Below are 9,824 nucleotides of genomic sequence, written 5' to 3'. Positions count from 1 at the left end.
AGACGATGAGAGTACTTACGAGAGATAGTAATAATCAGATTTTCACTAGTAATTGCAAAAAGGCTGGGGTCATGGAAAGGCTTTTTGCCACTCAAATTTTAGTAATAATCAACTTTTGGTTTCAGCAAGAAGCAATTGCAAGCGGCTGTAAAATGATTCAAATTCATTCGCAACGGTTATGGAAAAACGTGGAGAGAGCAGGAAATATAATTGGAATTTTTGTCATACAGATTTCAGAGAACACCGCCCGTTGTTCTTAGTAGACAATCACTCATGATAACTTCTGTATGAACTCGTAATGAATTCCAAATAATCAGAATAACGGTGTTTATTCTTAATAATAATTGCAAAGAAGAAACATGGTGTTAGAAAAATCAGCTGGTAGTGTATAGGTCAAGATTCAGTTTAGAATTCAGTTGTTATTTTGATAGATAATGTGTACGAGTTTAATTGATAACAAATGAAACTTTTACTTAGTTGTTGAAGAAGGAATTCGTCAAATAAAATAGATTTTATACATACTATCCTCGTTTATAAAGCGAGAGAACGTCACCGAGCAGATAGCAAATTGCGCGCTCGGTCACGTTGATAACACTCGGCGTTTTATTTATAGTAAATAAATACCCGAGTGTGAAATTAAAGTAATGCCAAAATATAATAGCATTAGAAGAAAACAATGAAGAGTGTATTATTTGAATTATTCGAACTATTGGTTTCATCTTGAACGTTATTCTCACAACGTTTCCATCGATGCAACCTCCAATACTCTTCACGTGTATCTCCTATTCAGTCATGCTCGACGGAATGACTGCAAGCTACACCGCATGTTAAATAAAGGTGTTCGTTAAAAAAAATCGAAAGAGATATCTAAATTCGACATCTGAAGTGTAAGGGTTACGTTGATCGAAATGTTGTGCGAATAGAATCTAAGATGAGAACAGCATTATAAATAATATGAATAATAAATAAAAATATCAATATTTCTGTAACTAAGCCTTAAACATTATGGGTTTTAGTGAATATTCAATATATCTTTAGAATAGTGTTCACTAATATTCATAACTAGCAGGGTGACTCATGTTCCCGGGTTTGAATGATCACCAACGAATATTTTTATCGGTATCGGCGAAATCGCCCATTTTTTAATCAAACCACGGTGCACCGGGAGAAAGCCCATCTGCCTCTCGCAATGACTTAGTCCATAAAACAGGCTTACACTGTAGAGAACCTAGTGTTGATTTTATAAAATTATTCAATTTTTAACTAGCGGGGGTACGCGGCATTGCCCGACTGTGTCGAGGTGGCGTAGTAAGGAACTCGGAGGGAAGAATTAAAAGGCGTTTAAAATGTGGTAAAGTGCGGGGTTCCTGGTGTTGCCCAGGTGCAATAAGACACTCCAGGGAGATTAAAAAAAGTGGTAGTAAAAATATTGATCTCGCAGAGTAATTTTAAAATGCAACGCTTAAATGTGAGAAAATATTAGTGTATTTTAGAACACGAGTATTTATACATATAGACAATGTATGACTGGCGACTTTCTATTTATATATTATGGCCTCCGTTAAAAATGACAGAGCTAAGATCATTGAGCAATAGAGATCAGTATTAAAACGAAGTAACCTAAGTACCGAAATAGTCTTGACATGGTTTTCGAGATCAATATTGAAAACTAGACTTCTGGAGAAAGTCAACTAAGTAACGATTTTCAAATGGCTACGACTTGGTTTTCAAGATCAGTACTGAAAACGGTTTTGTTGGAGAAAAATCCACACTTTAACGGCGTTCCAATTGCTATTTTACGTTGTGAGGTGATGTTCATATATACGCTGTGTTATTGTGCGTCCTGTTACTAAATGTCTATAGTGGGATTCTCTAGTATCTGAACCATTCGTTACTCTGTAAGTCTGTTTACGTTCCGTTATCGTCTAAGTGTGTGTCTGTCAGACATTTACATAAACACATACATGTATTCCGACATACATCAGCTTTTCAATTGCGCAGTTGGTCTTTTGGTCCATCTTGGAATTTCATCTGTTCTGGAATGGAAACTAGAACCTGCGGACGGATGCATTTTAACTCCAAGACGATGGTTGGTTTTATACAGGTTTTATTACTTCCCAGGTGTCGATCACAAAACAATAGGAATGGAATATCTTTGCTTGGATGGTTAATTCTATTAGTCTCCATTCATAGACACGTAAGCTCCCTCCCCGCTGAGGGGAGGCGGCGACCTGTTAAGCCGTCAGCTTTGTTTTATGTCCTCTTACTAACTCATCTATTTTCTCAGCTAACAAGAACACGTGACAACAGACACGTGCTTTCGATTCTGGTCAACTCTCTTCTGGTGCAACTTGTCCAGTTTACACTTCAACATATTTTGACAATTTTTTGCAAAACATTGTTTCACATCTCATCTCTTGTTTACTTCAAATTAGATAGACAGATAGACCGATAGATAGACAGACAGATAGTTATATAGATAGATAGATAGAAGACAGAAAATTATATTGATAAACAGAAAAAATAGATAACAGAAAATTTCTCTTTTGTTCCATAACTATATAACACTATGACACGATTTTCGATATCAGTATTGCAAACGGTGTTGTGGGAGAAAATCTCCTGATAAAGTGTCAGTGTGGAGAACATGATTTCTCTATACAAAGACCATTTTGGCTCGTTTTATGTCTTTATGAATGCATCACATACCAACGTTACCATAATTTTTACATAAGAATGGGCACTTTTCAAGTCACAGATGAAACTCGAGAATAAGGATTAATGAGTGTACAGTAGTCAATTGGATAACATTACATTAATCGTCAGTAGTGGAAATTTGTAAATTGGATTATTAAAGAGACGGGACAGCTAGAAGTTTTTTACATTGACTTGAAGACGATCAAATTGTAGTAAGTTGGAAAACAGGCAAAAGGACGAGAATTGCATGGGTGTGAAGCTCTAAAAAAGAAACTTCGTTCATAGAATCTACGTTTAGGTTTAGGCATAGCTAAATAATGGTTTCAGCTAGACGAGTGTTTTCTGTGAAAATTTTGCTAGGTAGGGGGAAGCATAGATCGGAGCCTAGACGAACACTTGCCATGAAAATAATGATAAAGCAGAGACAGGGTCGCAACGTTTCTTCTATAGGAAAGAAGTAGCAGGGAAGAGAAAAGGGCATCCCCAACTCGGCTACGAAGTTTATTTTTAAACTCTGTCAAAGCATGATAAGATACCTGGCTTTTATATCGGTAGAGATTTGCGAACCACTTTGGCAGGATATGTGATGTACGTGTTCTATTTCATACTAGGAGTAAAGCTCAAGCTGTGAAGCTTGTCAAAATATGAGGCCTTCCTAAGAGAAGAGGAGAGGATATTCATTTCAATTGATGCCAGATGGGGCCAGAGCGTTGATGATGTAAAGATAGAAGCTTGGTTTTAGATCTTTCCCCATGATACCAAGTGTTCAAGATCAGAGGAGTGAGAGAATCAGAGATAATTTCCTTATTTACGACTTTGGATGTGTTACCATAAATTGTAGTGTCGTCATCTAAATGTTTACGAATGATCTTAGGATGTGATTTAGAAGATAATTGATGTAGATCAGGAACAGAGTGGGGCCCAGGATAGACCTGAGGAACTCCAGCGTTAATACTGTGCGCTTCTGATTTTAGACCATCAATAACTACTCTTATGAAACTATCAGAGATAAAATGATTTAATAATTGAGAAGACATTTCCTGCTATATCACAGCTGATGATTTGTGAGGTAGACCTTTATGTCATATCCTATCCAAGGCTTTTGATATGTCAAGAGCAATTTTCATAGAAAAGAAAGGAACCGTCGAGAGATTAGCACATCCTACGAGATATAACCGTTAGAACATCTGCTATAGATCTAGCACAACGGAAACCATATTGTATGTCACTTAGAAGATTATTTTTGCTGTTGAGGTTGACTACTTCTTTATTTAACACAGATTCCAGCAACTTACTCGTGACGAACATGAGACTTATTGGTCTAGACTGAAAGAAAGATAACTGATCATCTGAATTCTTACATACAGGGAATACTGATAAGGTTTTCCAGGGTGTTCGGAAGTAATTTTCCTTAAGAAAACGCTTAAACAACTTTGTAAATATGGGAGCTAATTCTGATTGAAGCTTTTCAGAACTATAATTTGAATGCCATCAGGGCCAGTTACTTTACTGGAATCACGGTTTTTAATTAGTTGTCAACATCACGCACAGTTATGTGTATGTCGCATAACGTGTTTTCTGATACAGGAGGAAATTCGGGGGGTACACGGTCTTAGTCGCATAGGATAGAGTTAGTTGCAAAGTTCTTGGCAAAAGGGTTTTGTTTTGTTTGATGCTTACGAGATTACCGCATGTTCATTGATAATGGTTGGGATAGAGGAGGCTCTTCTGTTCAGAACCCTGTTTGCTATTTGACAAAAGTTGTAAGAACCACGGCGTTGGACAGCTACATTAGACCTTACGGAATGAGCATACAACTCTCTCGCATTTTTATTAGTCTTTTACATTAGTTGCTGGAAATTTTGAGAGCGATTTTCTCTCAGTACATTTATTACGTTGAAAGCAATGAAAATAGTGATTTTTGTGCGCAATGGCAGCAGCACATTCTGGGGAGAATCAGGGCTGGGTTATAGATCTTTGTTGGAATTTTTGTAGATAGTATAAAGCGGTCTATACCTATAATCAAACACTCCGTCATATTTGATACTATGGGGGACACGTTTTTTTTTAAACATTGAACGCAGAAGTAGATCTGGTATAAATGTATAGACGCTATCCTTGTCAGCCATAGAATATCGATGGAGAGGTACGTCTGAGGATGTATTGCATTTTTATTTATCTTAACTGATACAACCGGGTGGTAGGAAGATTTCAGTGGATACAGAACGGAAGATAAACATAGCTTAGAGTAAGGTGTAAGAAAAAGGTCCAGAAGCATTGCATACTGACCGTCAGAATTGCGCACACGGTTGGGTACGTGAACTATCTGAGTGAAGTCATAAACGATGGAGAAATTGTGACAGAACCTACCCTCATCATCTGTTTTGTTTGAGTGGCTTCACCATTCCACATTATGAACATTAGAGTCTCCACAGACGTGAATGTTAGCCGAAAAATTAGCAGATATGGTGTGGTCAATTTCTAAAATATGATCTTAAAGATAGCTGTTGTGATGCGATAGAGGGCAAATATAAGTGCAACCAGGAAGTACATATAGGGTAAAGTAGATTCTTCTCTGTAGATATCCTACTACATGGAAAATCGTCTTTAATGTAGACATATTCCATGACCATGGCGATTTTGGTGGTCAAATTCGGATGCTAAGTTATAGTGTCTTTTAATATCGAACTCAAATGGCAAAATAGCCAGTCCAATGCAAGCTTCGTTTAAATATAATAGGTCTGATTTTGTTTCCTGCAACTGAGTTTCAACCTCTGGAAGGTTGGAACGTAGACCTCTGATGTTAGAGAAGGAGACATGGTAGATGGTGTCTACGCTGGCAGTTTGAGTTCTGTATTTAATCGTGTTTTTTTCTAGACTTCTATGATGGAGCATTGCGATTTTTGGAACAAGTCAACAGACTTGGTTAGAACAAGGCAGAGACGGAAAGTTAGAGAAAAAGAAACAAAGAAACATTTTTAGCACATGATAAGATAAACCCGTAACAATTACTCACTAATGTGGTACCGCGAAGCTCCACCAGAAGCTACTGCATTATCCAGAATCCATTCAACACATGGCAATACACCATCACCAGTACTTAGCATCTCCTGATATGACAGCCTCCTTAGTGGTTTATTTAAGATGCGGGTCCCTGACTATTAGGCAGATAATATCAGCCCAGTTAAAACGTTTTCCTCAAATACCCTTATTGACGTGGTCACAAGGATATACATAGAAACAAAAAAATTCCGATATCTCAGGCATTTATTCACGTAAAAATACTGCCGACAGTGTTGTCTGCCTTCTTTGCCAGAAACATCACTCATTATAAATGAGGACTGAGGGACTAATAAGGACAAGCGGGAATAATGGCAGCTTCCGAAAACGCATTTACAACGCATTTTCTTCACTTCATATTTTAAACCTGCGCTAGTTATATGGACGAAAAATCTATTCACATATTTACATTAATAAGTTTACATTTAAGCAGAACCCAGGAGAAATACTTTTTCGCGTTTAATCGAATCATGCGAAAGCATATTTTAACATTAATTTTTGGTAGAACGATAAAATATGTAACTGCTATTTTAAATATCGCTAAGAAACGAATATATGTATGGACACTTACGTATAGATTTATTGCGTTATTGAACGTATGAATAGAGTAATATTTATTAATTTTAATTTATTGCGGGCCATTATCCTCATCTTTTATTAGTTGTTTCACGACGTGTCGGCCAATTAAAAATAATATATACCATCCGGTACGAACGCGACCATGAAAGATCAGATAATAAACATGGATTTATAAGACCAAAAAATTCAACCTTCGGGGCCGATGGCGCAGTTGTAGAGATGTTGAATCTCTACAGTTCCAGGTGATGATTGTCTGAAGATAGCGGTTTCAATCCTACCCAATGCCAGCCAGAGGTTTCCTTGGTCAAGAACGTAGTGATGCAGTCAGGAGATTCAGAATTCCTATCCGTCGCGGTTACCAACTGACGAAGGCCAGAGGACTAGTTAGCCAGAACGTCGTGAAACAACTAATAAAGGCGAGGATAATTGTCCGCAATAAATAAAATTTAATAGTTTTCTAGTTTGCACTTTTTAAATGCTTGCGAAATTATATTTACAATTACTAACTCTTTTGTCGTTGTTCTCAAAATCAACACGGACGAATTTTGTCAACGTACTTGTCATATTAACAATTTTATGATGATCGTCGAAAAGAAAAGGAAGAGACGAACTGCGTTTAGCGATAAGTGTGTATGTATATGTGTATATGTGTGTGCGCGCTTGTGCATGTACGTGTGTGTGTGTGTGTGTGTGTGTGTGTGGCAGGGCACAAAAGAACATTTCACTCACGTTGGACAACTCGTTGAGTCTCCGCTGTCGTTTTTTTTCTGGTTGCTTATATTATCCCTGTCTTATAATGACATCAATCGACATTACTGAGATGTAAATATTGAACATATTTAGTCGTTCTTTATTTCGCTTTATTCAAACCTCTCGACTTGGAAAGTAAGCTTTTCTTAGTTTTGGGTGATAATTTCAATTCGAGTCTTTTTATAGAACACAATAATGTGGATATAAATTCACCTGAAATGTAATTTTATGCATATCTCCGATTTTGTTGGCGTAAGCCCGGCTAAATATCTTACATTTGATTTTGTTATGATTCATAGTAATAACGATAATTATAGTGTATACGTTAGCATAACAGGACTAACGAATAGGCTAATTTATTTTTCTAGGTACGATACTAAGAAAATATTATATAAACTAAAGCTGCCCCTTGCGGCGATCAACGACAACCTGTGTCTATTTCTTTTCCAGTCTGTATTTTTATTATCTTAGCTAAAAATATAAATGCCTGTTTTATTTATATAAAGGTTTATATAGAACTTGTGTTATTTGATATTTTTATTATGAAATCTCATTTGCGAATACTATTTCAAGAGAAAGAAAACGAACGATGACTGTTAAAACGTACTTAAAAAGAGATTTCTGATTGTGTAAATATCCAAACAAAAGAGTATGTACATTGGCTTTAAAAATATTGGTCTCATAGAACAATTTCACATTGCAATCCTATAATTTAATTTAATTGTGATTAGATGAGTCTTAAAAAGTTATTAAACATCTCACAAATTGTATCTATGCGATCTAAACAGTGAACAAAGACAAACATAAACTGTTAAATATTCTTTACTCAAATAAATGCCGAGGTTCGGGAGTAATAACATTTACTTCTAAACACATTAGGTTTCAGAGAGAATTGTGAAGTTTGGTACCATCGGTTGAATTGTTGGTTACCATGTACGAATACCTGTATCCCAAATAAAATTCTAGTGAAAGGAAACTAGTTTTCATTATTTATGAATAAGAGACATCAACTGACATTGGTAGTCTTTTAAAAATAATCACAGACACGTGAAGTACATTCACAAATAAAGATGTATATTTTTAGCGCTCTTATTAAAAAAGACGTATATTTTTAGCGGTCTTATTAAATAAAGACGTATATTTTCAGCGCTCTTATTAATATTCAGAGCTCTTATTAAAGAAAACTTGTCGCATATTATGTAAGATTCTGTCATACAATTGCGTGTTCGTAAAAACATTTTATTGTATATACAATGTTTAAATAACGAATGCACGTAACCAAAACCTGGAAAGCAACATTAGAAAGGTTTGGCATATTTTTATTAATTGTTGTAAAAATATTATAAACCCATAAAAATAAAATCAATGGTAAATGTCCGACGTTAACCAAAGAAACACTGTGTAAACTCACAGATGAAACAAATTTCTAACAACACTGTATATTATTTATATTTTGGATAAGGAAACAAGTTCTAAGCGTAATCGACAAATTTTATTGGCGTAATATTAAGAAGTTAAATCATCCAGTAATTGTCGACAGTAATGGTAATTGATAATATTTTTCACCCGTCCATTTTTTTACCGTATATCGACAAAACAGTTTTGGTTTAAGCTGCGAAAGAAATCGTCAAATAAATCTTTAATTTAACATCATTATAGACTTATACATCACGTAATATATTAAAAAGTAATCGAAAAAGATGTACTCTTCTTATTAAGTAAGCAAAATAAGTACTACCTCAAAAAAATCCTTTAATAACAATTTGCTCCTGTCTCCATATTGATGTGGGGACAGGCGTTGATTTATTGCCGAATGAAACTTAAGTCGTTTATGCCAAATTGCTTCACTCGATGGTGATATCGCTACATGTACAACACGACGACATTTTTAAATTTTCGTTTCGCACAAGCAATTATTACTTGTATCGCCTCTTCACATAGAAAGAATAATAGTATTTTTACTTAAATATAATCGGGTAAAGTCTTATTTTATGTGTAAATTGTTACACGTAGACAATTATTATATTGAAAAATTCATTTTGATATAAACTGCAAAACTATCATTGTGTCTGTAATCTTCACATGAAATGCCATATTTTCAGATTAAACAACATACTTATAATAAAGCGATGTAAATGCCCTTTTTTACAAGGTGGTCACCACTTATCAAGGCCCGGAAGCCACTCAGGGATAAGGGTTATTGCATGTTAGTGTGGAGATTTAACAAAAGTGTCTACTAAAGAGGGCGGTTCATCAGGAATTTGTTTACGTTGGACTTGAAGACATTGAGGTTGTAGTACGATGGGAAGCAGGCAGAAGGTACAAAGTTCCACAGGCGTACAGTTCTAAGAAAGAAGCTTTGTTCATGGAATCTACGTTTTGATTGAGGCACAGATAAAGCGTGGGGAAAATTTTTGACAGTGATTTCAGCTAGACGGGTGTTTTCGTAAATGATTGGCGAGGGAGGACTAGAGATTGCCATGGAAATAACGATAAAACAAGGATAGGCTTGCACGTCTCTTCTGTGGGAGATAGGTTGCAGGGAAGAGAAAAGGGCATTCCCCACTAAGCCACAAAGTCTATGTTGTACTCTGTCAAGGTAGGATAGGTTGTTTTAGCAGTTTCTGCCCAGATACGGCAGCAATAATCAATCCTTGGGCGTACTTGGCTTTTATATAGATAGAGAATTGCATCAGTAGTGATATATCTTCTGGAGTGTAGAAGGGGTCCACCATCTT

This window comes from Euprymna scolopes, chromosome 4 (genome assembly GCF_053919585.1).
Source record: "Euprymna scolopes isolate OS-2025 chromosome 4, ASM5391958v1, whole genome shotgun sequence".
NCBI lineage: Eukaryota > Metazoa > Mollusca > Cephalopoda > Sepiida > Sepiolidae > Euprymna > Euprymna scolopes.
The sequence above is the reverse complement of the archived record's forward strand: the minus strand, read 5'-3'. Positions refer to the sequence as shown.